This window comes from Callithrix jacchus, chromosome 6, assembly GCF_049354715.1.
Source record: "Callithrix jacchus isolate 240 chromosome 6, calJac240_pri, whole genome shotgun sequence".
Taxonomy (NCBI): Eukaryota; Metazoa; Chordata; class Mammalia; order Primates; family Cebidae; genus Callithrix; species Callithrix jacchus.
This window is the reverse complement of record NC_133507.1, coordinates 28,517,261-28,530,965: the sequence shown is the minus strand read 5'-3', so window position 1 is coordinate 28,530,965 and position 13,705 is coordinate 28,517,261.

The following is a 13,705-nucleotide window of genomic DNA, read 5'->3' as shown; positions in this document are numbered from 1 at the left end:
ATCTCCTCTATTCCCTCAGTTTGCAGAATGAGCAAGACAGAACCGGGCTAGGAGGGAAATGTCTGTCCATCCCTCTAATCTTTGCCCATCCCCTCCTGTCACAGTGAGCTCCCCACAGGTGACATATGGACTGGCCTGTCTGCTGTATTGGGTACCATCTTCCACCATACTCTCGCATTTTTACATAAAGGATCATTTCTTGCATCTGAGTCTAAAATTACAACATTATCAAAATTCACTTCATTTTTCCTGCATTTTAAAAATAATAAAATATTATTATTTAAGAGATTATTTTGAAATCAAATGTCCTTAGCCAATGATCAAATTCATAATCATTTCATCTTCTAATCTAAATTTGTTCTGAACACAGCCTTGCAGAAGAGCAAAAAATATTTCTCCTCTCATCTTTTTCAGGCATTTTATAACCAGTATCCCCTTCATTAAACTGAAATACAGTAAAGTAAGTCATACTTATATCATCCATTAGCTGATCATAAATTGTTAGTATTTTAAGGCATGCAACTATGTGATTGGTATCTGCAAGGCTAGTTTAATAGATGTGCTAAAAATCACTGTTCTGAATAATTGTGCCATAGTTCCGATGCCCTTATTGGAATCAAGGCAGTGCTGTTTTTGTTTACAAGTTATCAAGATAAGAGCAGTGGCATCACATTTGTGGTTGTTGTTGTTTTTGAAATAGAAAAAACAAAACAGAAGACGCTCTGCCAACAGTAAACGATTCTGTTAAGCGGTATAAAAATTTGTGAATGTTGAAATTCAACATGCTTCATATTATAACCAACCTGCAAGAATATTGTGGTCAATTGTGTGAATACCAAATCAGTATATGCTGTATATTGTACTATGGAAATTTGTATTTAAAGGCAAAGATACGAGTAATCATTGGTAGAATTGGGGAAAAGGGTATTCAGTATTTATTAAGTAACAATGAGAAATGCAACGAACTTCCTTATTTTTGCCTTATGAATAAAAGAGTGTGGAATGTCAGGTGAAATTTTATGTGCAAGATCCTGAAGGAATGGATATTCTTGAAGGCAGGGACTGTGTCTTTTCTATGTTTGTTCTGTACAGATCTCAGCACACTCTTGGTGCTTGGTAAATGTTATATAATACCAATAACTAAGCACATTTTTAGATCTTTTTTCAAATAGCTTGTGTAAAATTTGGTTAATGTACAATGGTTGGTTTGAAGCTATCATGTAACATTGGCCTCCAAATATAATCAAAAATAAACTGAAAAAATATCAAATGTCTTGCAATGAGATTTTATTTTATGCATAAATTGTAAGTGTTCAGTTTCAGGCAAGGATCATGTGTCCAGCTGGATGTTTTCTCACAAATTGAACAATTTCACAAATTGAACATGTAATCAGCACTTAGCAAAAATGTCAGAACATTTAGACATCTCGGAAGCCTCCCTCATGTCCCTTCTAGTTAAAACCCTGCAAACACAAACCACCAACCTGACTTCTAAGGTTCCAGATTTGTTTTGCCTGTTTTGAGCTTCTACTCTTTTGTGTGTCTGCACTCTTTCAGCATGATGTTTGTGAGAGATGTTCTCATTATTATGTGTGGTTGCAGTTTTCTGATTCTCATTTCACTAACTCGTTGTGAATATACCACAGTTTATTTTTCCATTCTACCATTGAATGGACATTCAGGTAGCTTTTGATTTGGGCTATGACTATACTTGTAGACATCTTTTAGTGAACACACGCATGCATTTCTGTAGTGTATATCCCTAGGAGTAAAACTGCTGGGTCATGAGATATACCTACACGCTGCTTGTAGTAAATACTGCCAGCAACTTTTTAGATGAGGTGCTACCAATATATAGTTGCAACAGAAACATTTATACTATTTTACAAGTTTTTTTGTTGTTTTGGATTTTTTTGAGATGGAGTCTCACTCTGTTGCCCAGGCTGAAGTGCAGTGGCACGATCTTGGCACACTGCAATCTCCACCTCCCAGGTTCAAGCGATTCTCCTTCCTCAGCCTCCCGAGTAGCTGGGACTACAGGTGTGAGCCACCATGCCCAGCTAATTATTTGCATTTTTAGGAGAGATGGGGTTTCATTATATTGGTCAGCAAGTCTTGAACTCCTGACCTCGTGATCCGCCCACCTCGACCTTCCAAAGTGCTGGGATTACAAGCGTGAGCCACTGTGCCTGGTTATAAGTTGTTTTTTTAACTCGATGGAAGGACTTGAGTTTCTATCCATATTCCTACATATGTTCACGTGGCTTCTAGTTTCTAACTGTAAACATGACTGCAATGAACATTTTTGTATGTGCCTCTTTGTGCGTGTGGGTCATAGTGAGTTGTTCCCCAAAAGTAGCTACATGATCTTGTAGTTCCACCATTTTCCATTTCAGTGCCAACAGTTGATACTTCCAAACCCTTTCAGTTTGGCCACTCTGGGTAACAAATGGCATCTCATTGTTTTAATTTGTATTTCTTTAATAACGAGAGAGTTGAGTATATATCATGTATATTTTTCTGTTATTTGTTGTATGTATTATATGATCATTTTTCTTTCTTTCTTTTTTTTTTTCAGACGGAGTTTCGCTCTTGTTACCCAGGCTGGAGTGCAATGGCGCGATCTCGGCTCACTGCAACTTCCGCCTCCTGGGTTCAGGCAATTCTCCTGCCTCAGCCTCCTGAGTAGCTGGGATTACAGGCACATGCCACCATGCCCAGCTAATTTTTTGTATCTTTAGTGGAGACGGGGTTTCACCATGTTGACCAGGATGGTCTCGATCTCTTGACCTCGTGATCCACCCGCCTTGGCCTCCCAAAGTGCTGGGATTACAGGCGTGAGCCACTATGATCATTTTTCTATAAGACTGTTTTTTCTTACTGATTTTTGAGAATACTAACCTTTCCCCCAGTATCTGTTGAAAACATTTTCTCCCAGGTTGAAGGCATACAGCTTTTCCTCTTACAATTTTAGTATTTCCTAATAAGGTTAGTCTTTTATTTAACCACAACACTGACATTCAATGTAACACAGATGATATGATTTCACCTAATCTACCATCCATTTCCCAATTATTTCTTTGTCCCAATAATATTATTATTATTTTTTAAATTTTTTATTGGATTTTAGGTTTTGGGGTACATGAGCAGAGCATGCAAGACAGTTGCGTAGGTACACACATGGCAGTGTGCTTTGCTTTTCTTCTCCCCTTCACCCACATTTGGCATTTCTCCCCAGGCTATCCCTCCCCACCTCCCCCTCCCACTGGCCCTCCCCTTTTCCCCCCAATAGACCCCAGTGTTTAGTACTCCCCTTTCTGTGTCCATGTGCTCTCATTTTTCATCACTCGCCTATAAGTGAGAATATGCGGTGTTTCATTTTCTGTTCTTGTGTCAGTTTGCTGAGGATGATGTTCTCCAGATTCATCCATGTCCCTACAAACGACATAAACTCATCATTTCTGATTGCTGCATAATATTCCATGGTGTATATGTGCCACATTTTTCCAATCCAGTCTATTATCAATGGGCATTTGGGTTGATTCCAGGTCTTTGCTATTGTAAACAGTGCTGCAATGAACATTCGTGTACATGTGTCCTTATAGTAGAATGATTTATAGTCTTTTGGGTATATACCCAGTAATGGGATTGCTGGGTCAAATGGAATTTCTATTTCTAAGGCCTTGAGGAATCGCCACACTGTCTTCCACAATGGTTGAACTAATTTACACTCCCACCAACAGTGTAAAAGTGTTCCTTTTTCTCCACATCCTCTCCAGCATCTGTCGTCTCCAGATTTTTTAATGATCGCCATTCTAACTGGCGTGAGATGGTATCTCAATGTGGTTTTGATTTGCATCTCTCTGATGACCAGTGACGATGAGCATTTTTTCATATGATTGTTGGCCTCATATATGTCTTCTTTTGTAAAGTGTCTGTTCATATCCTTTGCCAACTTTTGAATGGGCTTGTTTGTTTTTTCCTGTAAATCTGTTTGAGTTCTTTGTAAATTCTGGATATCAGCCCTTTGTCAGATGGGTAAACTGCAAAAATTTTTTCCCATTCTGTTGGTTGCCAATCCACTCTAGTGACTGTTTCTTTTGCCGTGCAGAAGCTGTGGAGTTTCATTAGGTCCCATTTGTCTATTTTGGCTTTTGTTGCCAATACTTTTGGTGTTTTGTTCATGAAGTCCTTGCCTACTCCTATGTCCTGGAAAGTTTTGCCTAGATTTCCTTCTAGGGTTTTTATGGTGCCGGGTCTTATGTTTAAGTCTTTAATCCATCTGGAGTTAATTTTAGTGTGAGGTGTCAGGAAGGGGTCCAGTTTCTGCTTTCTGCACATGGCTAGCCAGTTTTCCCAACACCATTTATTAAACAGGGAATCCTTTCCCCATTGCTTGTTTTTGTCAGGTTTATCAAAGATTGTATAGTTGTAGATATGTTGTGTTGCCTCCGGTGCCTCTGTTTTGTTCCATTGGTCTATATCTCTGTTTTGGTACCAGTACCATGCTGTTTTGATTACTGTAGCCTTGTAGTATAGTTTGAAATCCGGTAGTGTGATGCCCCCCGCTGTGTTCTTTTTGCTTAGAATTGACTTGGCTATGCGGGCTCTCTTTTGGTTCCATATGAAGTTCATGGTGGTTTTTTCCAGTTGTGTGAAGAAAGTCAATGGTAGCTTGATGGGGATAGCATTGATTCTGTGAATTACTTTGGGCAGTATAGCCATTAATATTCTTAATAATATTTTATGTCTCTAATAACAGCACTCATCTTCCCCAATACAGGAGCCAGGACAGAGTTACATGTTGCATTTACTTATCATTTCTCTTTAGTCTTCTGTAATCTCAGTTCCATAACTTTCTGTTGTGCTGCATGTCACTGACATTTTTTAAAAGCTAAAGTCAGTTCTTTCATAATATATTCCTCTAGCTGGTTTTGTCTGATGTTTTCTCATCATTAGGTACAGGTTTTGCACCCCCAGATGGTCCTACAAAAGCAATTGTTTGTTTTACTCAGGATAGCACATCTGGAGGTCCACAATGTCCATCTGCTCTCGTTGGTGATACTAATTTTGACCAGTTGACCAACGTGTTTACTAAGTGGCACAGTTACGATTTCTCTTGATCCTCACTATTTTCCCCTAAATTTAGCATTCACCTAAGCCAATCTTCACACATTGATTTCAAAATGATAATTTTTCACCACTCCTTCCACATGTATTAGTCAACTTTTTTCTTTTTTGAGACAGAGTTTCACTCTTGTCACCCAGGCTGGAGTGCAATGGCGTGATCTTGGCTCACCACAACCTCCACCTACTGGGTTCAAGCAATTCTGCTTCAGCCTCGCAAGTAGCTGGGACTACAGGCACACACCACCATGCCCAGCTAATGTTTGTATTTTTAGTAGAGACGGGGTTTCACCATGTTGACCAGGATGGTCTCGATCTCCTGACCTTGTGATTCACCCGCCTTGGCCTCCCAAAGTGCTGGAATTATAGGTGTGAGCCACCGCGCCCAGCCAAGTCAACTTTTTACTGTAAAAAGAGCCCTCCCTCTCCTCTACCTGACATTCATTTATTCTTTCATTCTATTATTATTTATCTATCATCTGTCTCTCTACTTATCTACTATTAAAATGAACTCATGGATTTCTATTTTATTTATAACTTACGAGTTATATTACAGTCTGTATTAGTTTGCGGTAACAAATTGTCACAAACTTGATGTCTTAAAACAAAACACATTTATTGTCTTACAGTTCTGGAGATGGGAAGTGCAAAACCAGTTACATTTAGCTGAAATCAAGATGTTCCCTTCTGGAGGCTCCAGTGGAGAACCGATTTCCTTCTCTCATCCAGTTTCTAGGGCTGCATTTTTTGCATGCCTTGGCCAATGTCCACTTCCTGCATCTGCAAAGCCAGAAGCACAGCCTCCAGCTTCAGCGGTCACATTGTCTTCTTCTACATTGCCAAATCTCCCCCAGCCTCATTCTTGTAAGAACACCTGTGATTACATTTAGGACCCACCAGCTAATCCAGGATCATCTCCACAGCTCACAATCCTTAATTTAATCACATCTTATGAATCCCTTAACATTCACAGGTTTAGGAATTAGGAACTGGTTATCTTTGGAGGTCATTCTTCTACCCGGGAGGTGATATCAGTAAGAGTTCAACCAGAGTAACAGAATCACTAGGTTACGAGTATCTCATTGAGGCCGGGTACAGTGGCTCACACCTGTAATCCCAACACTTTAGGAGGCCGAGGTGGGCAGATCATGAGGTCAAGAGATCAAGATTATTCTGGCCAACATGGTGAAACCCCATCTTTACTAAAAATACAAAAATCCGCTGGGCATGGTGGCTCGTGCCTGTAGTCCCAGCTACTCAGGAGGCTGAGGCAGGAGAATCACTTGAACCTGGGAGGTGGAGGTGAGATTGTACCACTGCACTCCAGCCCAGTGACAGAATGAGACTCTGTCTCAAAAGAAAAAAAAGCATATCATTGATAGATTAGATAGATAGATAGATAGATAGATGATAGATTTGCTAAAGGGTATTGGCTTCCACGACTGGGGTGTGTATTAATTAGCTTGGGCTGCTGTCATAAAATTCCAGAGACTGAATGGCTTAAACAACGGACATTTATTTCTCACAGTTCTGGAGGCTGGAAACCCTTGATCAAGGTGCTGGCAAATTGGGGTTTTGGTGAAGGCCTTCATGCGGCTTGTAAATGGCTGCCTTACTGCTGTGTTTTCACATGGCCTTTCCTCTGTGTGTGCATGGAGAGAGAGAGAGAAAGAAAATCACTCTTGTGTCTCTTCTTGTAAGTACAGGAAATCTGTCAGACTAGGGCTCCACATTTATAAACTTTTTTAACCTTAGTTATCTTCTTAGAGGCCCTATCTCCAAATATAGTCACATTGCAGGTTACAGCTTCAATATGTGAATTTAGAGATGGGAAAACACAAACCTTCAGTCCATAACAGGGAGTTGGTTAAGTACTGTCTCTAAGGTTGTTTTTTCCACATCTGACGCTCAAGTGAGAAGCTCACAGGGTAAGCAATCAGAAAGGGAAGGTCATGGGGAGGCTGGAGTCCATGAACATTAGCAAAAACTCACCAGGACAAACTAGAATGGTCTCTCACCTTGAGGGTATGGGTGCCTGGGTTCCTGCAGAAGCCAGGGCCCGAGGTTCATGGAGATACTCATACCTTGCCCAGGAGCTGAAGAAGCTGAAGGAGAGTCCAGGGGAAGGCAGAGCAATCGCACACCTAGCTACTTTACCACACCTATGTGTGAATCTGAAGCTCATTAACACGTGTGCAGATTACAAAGTGCTTGCTGCTTCCCTTGTGCCCTCCAAGCCTCTCGAGAGTCTCCCTTGTGACTGCTCTAGCTAGTAATGTGTAAGAAAGCCAGTTCTAGGCAATGTAGTGTGGTCTAGACAAATTCATAGATTACAAAGTCACCATGGAGGACCAAACTTCTGAGAGTCTTTACATCATCAGAATAGGCCTTTCTGGACTTTCTTATCAAGAAGAGCCACTCTGGGCTGGGCGCGGTGGCTCAAGCCTGTAATCCCAGCACTGAGAGAGGCTGAGGCGGGCATATCACAAGTTCAAGAGATCAGGACCATCCTGGCCAACATGGTGAAACCCCATCTCTACTAAAAATACAAAAATTAGCTGGGCATGGTGGTGTGCGCCTGTAGTCCCAGCTACTTGGGAGGCTGAGGCAGGAGAATCGCTTGAACCTGGGAGGCAGAGGTTGCAGTGAGTGGAGATTGTGCCACTGCACTCCAGCCTGGCGCCTGGTGACAAAGTGAGACTCTGTCTCAAAAAAAAGAGCAATTCTGACAGCCTTCATCTGATTGGTTGACTGAGGTTGATTACTAACATTGTAACCCTAAATTTCACTGTTTGGAAAACTTCCTAAGATAATGGAGTCACCTAGAATGGTAACGTAAAAAGAACGGAGACAAAATAGGAAATAGCAAAATAGGAAGTCTTTAAGACTTTCCCCCAGGCTGCCTCTGACCACTCCGCACAAGCCCTTTCTCCTAATGCCATTTTCTTCGTTCTGAACTGCTTCCCTTCCCCGTCCTTATCCATCAGTCTTCTTTCTTCATTTTCTTATTCTGCCTGAGCTCCATGATCTGTCACTCTGGCACCCCTCTTTCCAATACCCACGCTTTCCTGTCATTTTCTTTTTCCCTTTAGTGTTCTCTAGCTATATATGCACATAATTGAAATAACCAGATTCTTTTTTTTTGAGACGGAGTTTCACTCTTGTTACCCAGGCTGGAGTGCAATGGCGTGATCTCGGCTCACCGCAACCTCCGCCTCCTGGGTTCAGGCAATTCTCCTGACTCAGCCTCCCGAGTAGCTGGGACTACAGGCACGCACCACCATGCCCAGCTAAGTTTTTGTATTTTTCTTTTTTTAGTAGAGACGGGGTTTCACCATGTTGACCAGGATAGTCTCAATCTCTTGACCTCGTGATCCACCCACCTCGGCCTCCCAAAGTGCTGGGATTACAGGCTTGAGCCACCGGAAATAACCAGATTCTTATTTGACTAGTAATGAAAATGACTGCCCATTACCACACAATCCCCCACTCCTTAGATAGGCAAGCAGTTTTAATTCTGTTAGCTCATTCTTTGGGTATTTATCCCCGTGTCTTTACAGAATACACTTATTTATTCTTCATTTTTTCATCTTAGGCTTGTCTATGGAAAATGAGAATTTAACTCTCTTTCATTTTCATTCTCCCTCCTAATCTCCCGCCCCACGAAAGTGTTCCTCCTGGCTCTCCACTCTCTAATTTACTTTTACAGTAATTTAGCTTCAACATTTAGTGTTTACACAATTATGAGAATGCAAGTGCTGCTCAGACTGAGTCTTTCCTGCAAAATATGCCTGAAATTCATCTTTAACTTTCCTCCCTAACTTTTTCTGTATTCATCACTAAAGCAATTCTAAATGTTCCAAAATTTCAATATATTTAGATACTTCAGGTCTATCAATTGCAACTCTTTAGGAAAAAAAAATCTCGTGATAATCTGGACCCTGGGCTGCATGTCCTCCTCACCTGGGTCATAGCTATTACCCTGGGATCACAGCTAACCAGCCTCCTAGGAATCCCTCCATTTCTTTCCCATGGTCCAGGCCCCCAAATACCAGGCCTTTCTATCTCTTGGCTTTCTCCTCTCTTTTATTCTCATTTCATGGCTGCAATATCTTCCCTTCTTCTCTAAAGACCTTAACGGTAGATAATGTTCGCTTTCTTTTTTTCTCTCTTGTAGGTCTTGGCCTCCTTCAGTTTCCTTGCATTCTTTCCTTGCCATGTTTATTTTAGTATTTTAGTCCCTATATTTTATGTTGGCATGTTTCCTCGGGTATCTGGTATCTCATGACTGCCTGCTCATATTTAAAAGTGGGGGCAATAGGCTGACTGATGCTCTAAGCACTTTGCTGGAACGAGTTTCACCTTATAACAGTCCGGCTGGTTTGCTCCACTGGACAGCCCTGTTGCCAGCACCTTTATGCCATTCCTCCTGGCTGGTCTTCTGACTCTCAGCAAGAGGGCAAAGGTCAGGCTGTTAGCATCTGTGAGCCCAGGAACAGAAGTCTGAGGGTTTCTGCCTTACTTAATCTCACTACTTCCAGTTTGATCCTCTCACTCTCAGCTCTGCTTGTTTCACTACAGTCCAAATACCTTCCTTTTACTCTCTTCAGATAACGGACCTCCAGTCTTCTGCTGGAACAATCAAAGGCTACGTCAGCCCCTTTACATCAGCTTTTCAGCTTTCAGGGTTTTGTCACTGATGTCTTCTGTGCTTGTCGGCTTTTTAAAAAGTCTGTTTAAACTCTCCCCCACTCCCCCCGCCCCCAATTGAGCAACAGTAAATGTGTATGCTCAAGATGTCTCTTTACCTGGCATTCCCTGGCTTTCTGTCACATGCGCCCACCAAAACACCAGCCCTGAATTTGTGCCCACAATCCCTGCTGTCCTTTACTCCTAGAGAATGTTGCATAATCACATGGAATCGTGCCCCTGTAAGTATGTAGTCATGAGCCACAACTGAGACTCAGACTTGCCCAGGAATTTTTATTTATCTTCCTTAAGAGCTCTGATTCCAATTCCATGCCCACCCCTGAGTTTCTCCCAGACCCTCCTGTCTGCCTCCAACTTCATTTTCAGCCGGACGCATCACCCCTGACTTCAGAGAGGAAGGAGTCACCAGCCAGGCATGCCATCAGCCTTAATGGCCCTAGCACTTTCCAGGTTAACTGCCTCCATGACCATCCTTGTCACAACGAGGAACTTTCTCTCCCAAGTGGGCTCCAAACTGCACCTCTGCTCCAGGTCTTAGCCTCTGTATCTGCCCCTCCTGAATACCACTGTCCTTCATAGTCCCAGCCTCTCCCTCTCTACCGACTCTTTGCCATCAATTCTGTGGATGGGATCCCTTCAATGTCTGGCCCTTGCCCACTTCTCCTGGATCATCTCACCCCTCTCCTTGGCTAGCATGCTCCAACTGCTTGACCCCATCCAGTTCCCTAAACGCACATCTCTTCTCTTCACCTGGGACCCTGGCACATGTGGATCCTATTCCCTGGACTATCCTCTTCTCCTCCACCCTCTAGATCACAGCTGTCCTTCAGGGCCTAGCTAAAATGACCCTAGCTAAAATTAAGAAGCTTTCCTCAGCACCTGAAAGCTCAGTATGGGTCACTCATGTGAGGTCCCTCATTACCCTCCTTCCACTCCCTTGAACCACTTCTCACACTGTTGAAATGAGCTGTTTTCTCCCTGTCTCTGCTAATTGACTGTAAGCTCCCTGGAGTAGGGCCTGAATTCACCAACCAATCCCCAGCACCCACCACAGTGCCCAGGATACAGTCACTGTTAACTTCCTTTTGAACTCCCTTTCTCATTCTCTGGGAGGAATCAAACCTTCTGGGAAATGGCAAGCAAAGAAGAAAGGAATCTGACAGCAGGCTGCTAAGTGTATCCACGAGAATGACCCACCATTTGTTCCTCCATTCAACTTTCTCTCCACACAGTGATGGCAACAACTAGAACAGGCAAGGCAACGTGGAGGTGAAGCTCGTGACTTACTGGGGTACCCCAGATTCCCAATCTCTGTATACCCCGAGGTGAAATTAAATAGGCCACCTATTACCTCACCATTTATTACACTTTACTGAATCTCCATGCGTTCTTCCTATGAGCATGAAGAGCGCTCCATTGCCAGGGAATAACTATGAGTAACATACGCCTATTTCAGCCTTTCCCAAAACCTAGACTTGACTTGAGCAGACATCCCGTGTTGACCCCTCCTCTGTGGCCCTGAGAGTGAAACCTTTCTCCAGTTCTGCTGGTGTCCTCTCCAGGATCCCATACATTTCGATATTATTTCTTTACGTTAGTACCTTAAACAATGTCAGTGCTATTAACTAACCTTAACTCTTTCTCTTTCTCCAGTACAACACATTCCTGCTCTGATCAATAGTGTTCACTCAAGAATAAAGATTCAATAATCATTTACTGAGTGAATGGACCTCAGACCACCAACAGCTCATCATTCGTAACCACGTTGGCTTCATCCATCTGGAAGGCGAAAGCCTCTTCCTATTTCACGTTACCATATAGGTAACATAAATTAGTCCAGACAAGTGGCAGGCTGTGAAATTATGAGGATGAATTAATCATCTGGTAACAATATATCACATTAAGTTATAGAATCACAACGCTGTATTTCAATCATCCCTAAGAATAACATCCACGCTCCCTATATCACCCTGGTCTAACAATCACCACTTCTTGCAAAAAAAAAAAAAAATTCTTCCATTCAAAAGGTACAAAAAAGCCATGTTCTTATGCTGACGTGTGCTGGTATATGCTGTCTATCCCAGCTGAAAGTCGGGATATCTTCTCCTAAGTATCTACTTTAAAATTAATTTTAGTCCAATTTTTCTGATGTTTTTTGTTTTTTATTTGCTTGGTTTTAAACTGGAAATGTCTGGATTAGTGCAGGGGGACATATTGTTAATTGGTGTTTGGGGAAGGCTCTCTGAGCAGGTGTCTTTTGAGGATGGGAGAAGCCAGCCATCATTGGGGAAAGAACATTTGGGAAAGCAAGAAATAGGGCAAAGCCCCGTGTCAAGGTTGGCAAACAGGAAGACAGATGGTTTGGAAAACAGAATAAAATGAACAGAAATGAGTAAACTGGAATCTTCCTACTCGAAGTTAACCCTTTATAATCATTCCTTTCTGTATCATTCCAATCAAATTACAGCATGCCTTTCTTCTTAATACTGCCCAGCATTTTCCTTGTTGCCACAGATTGATAAGGTGTCGGTTACTTAACCAACCCCCTATTGTTGGATCCTCCCTTGGGTTGAAAGTGTGGTCTCCCTGAACCTTTCTTCTCTGCCATCCTCCAAAACAAGTCCCCAGTCCCCTCTCATTTCCAACATTTCATTGAGGAAAAACAAGGCACAGTCAATGAGAACTTTGGGAGAGAAACAAAGGTCCTTGCATTTTCACAAAGTCCTCCGAGTTGGCCTGAGTTAGGTGGGTTCTGAGCCTGAAGCCCACACATTCCCTCATCTATTCTGATGACAACCTCTTCCTCCAGTGAGTAGGCCTGGAAGTAAGTCAGGACTGAGACAAATGATCCAATCGGCACAATGTCTGAGCACCCCTGGTCAGCCACCCCCTGCCCCAATGTCCCAAGGCTCTTCTGGAAGAGCCTGACTTCTCAAAAATACAGAGAAGGGGCTCAGCCCTAGAGAAGGGAATTATCACTGGGCTTAAGGGGCTTTGCTTTCCAAGAATATTTTTCCTTCCTTCTTCCTGTGCTATATGCAAACCTTAGCCCTGGTGTGGTGGCTCATATACCTCATACACACTGCCTCTCCAGTACAAATAGGACCAGCTTGTCCAGGGGGATGCCGTCCCGTGCTCTGGATGTAACTGTGAAGGGACGTTGGGAGAGTGAGCGGGCAAAGCCCCCACCTCACACTGCCATAGAGAAAGAAAGAAGCTGTTCCAGCCTTGCAGCTGTTATTTACACTTCTGAACAACGTGTGAAGGCAGGAGTGTAGAAGCAGATGACTCCAGAGAATAGGAAGATGAGGCCTTTGACAACGACATGTACTATTTATGTGAAAACCAGTGCCTCTGCTAAAAATAATCCCAGCACCAAATGCTTGTTCCTGATACAAGAACTACACAGACAATAGTTATTTCCCATCTATCTTGATCCCAGGTGGCTGGCGCAGGTGTTTACATCTAACAGAATCTCCATTTCCCAGGGCCTGATTTCAGTGTAATGCTACAGAAGGAGCTCGCTATTCTAGTCCCAGCTCCTCGCTGATTATGCCAGATTCACTTTACTGGTAAAATGAAATGAACTTATTCATGTCCACTTTGACGTTTTATGAATCGAAAAAATCATTTGGGTAGTCGATGGCCTGGGTGGGAGTTTCCATCTCCAAGACTTGTGCTTGGAATTGTTTATAGCAGCCACATAACATGTGTTGAATGAATGACTTTACATACCAAACTGTTGAATTTTAATTTTTATAATTATGGAAATTTATTCACACTGTCTGAGAGCAACTCACACCTTTGGACTTCACAGGGGAAGTCCACGCGACTCAGAATAAATATTAACTCTTACTTGCAAGTGAAT